Source organism: Schistocerca piceifrons, chromosome X (genome assembly GCF_021461385.2).
Source record: "Schistocerca piceifrons isolate TAMUIC-IGC-003096 chromosome X, iqSchPice1.1, whole genome shotgun sequence".
Taxonomy (NCBI): Eukaryota; Metazoa; Arthropoda; class Insecta; order Orthoptera; family Acrididae; genus Schistocerca; species Schistocerca piceifrons.
The window spans coordinates 829,583,200-829,583,903 of record NC_060149.1 but is presented as its reverse complement, the minus strand read 5'-3'; the positions used below and the strand labels follow the sequence as shown (position 1 = coordinate 829,583,903).

At 37.8% G+C, this 704-nt stretch overlaps 1 non-coding gene across 1 annotated transcript; it reads left to right on the top strand.

The window, feature by feature from the left end:
- Nucleotides 1–217: 217 nt before the first annotated feature.
- Nucleotides 218–292, top strand: Trnat-ugu. The gene has a single exon. It is a non-coding gene; the product is annotated as a tRNA-Thr (tRNA).
- Nucleotides 293–704: the final 412 nt, after the last annotated feature.

The following is a 704-nucleotide window of genomic DNA, read 5'->3' as shown; positions in this document are numbered from 1 at the left end:
CCAAATTTTGTTACATTTATGAGAAACTTATTAAAACATTGAGCTATTTGAGAAGAGTTTGAAATAGTAACATTGTTTTGTATGTTTTTTGAAATTTCCTGGTGGTTAACTGTTGTACCTAATTCTGATTTAATGAAAGACCATACTGCTTTAGTTTTATTCTTATGTCCTAAAATGCGTGCAAGGGATAAGTCCCTGCAGACGCGCTATCCTCTGTGCCCACGGTGGCTCAGATGGATAGAGCGTCTGCCATGTAAGCAGGAGATCCCGGGTTCGAGTCCCGGTCGGGGCACACATTTTCAACATGTCCCCAATGAAGTACATCAACGCCTGTTTGCAGCTAGGGTGTCCATTTAATTATCATTTCACTTGTAATTGAATTAACAGCAACTCTTACAGGCGTACCTTCTACATGAAGAATAGAAATCTTTACAAAACTGACTCATTCCTCATATGATTTGTTCACTGCATGAAATAGAAACAAACACTTCAAGTATCAATGAGCACACTGTACCATGTAGTATTTAGTATTGCAGTTTTGGACAACCTGTTTTTCCAGTTGGAAATTAAGTTTCTTACAAAATGCTTTCTTTAATGTGCACTCCTCTCATATTTAGTCACATGGGTAGCCACATTTTATGTTTAATGCCTTATTACGAAGCTTCTCTTCATCATTAGGGATTCTACAGTTGGCCAGTGAAAAG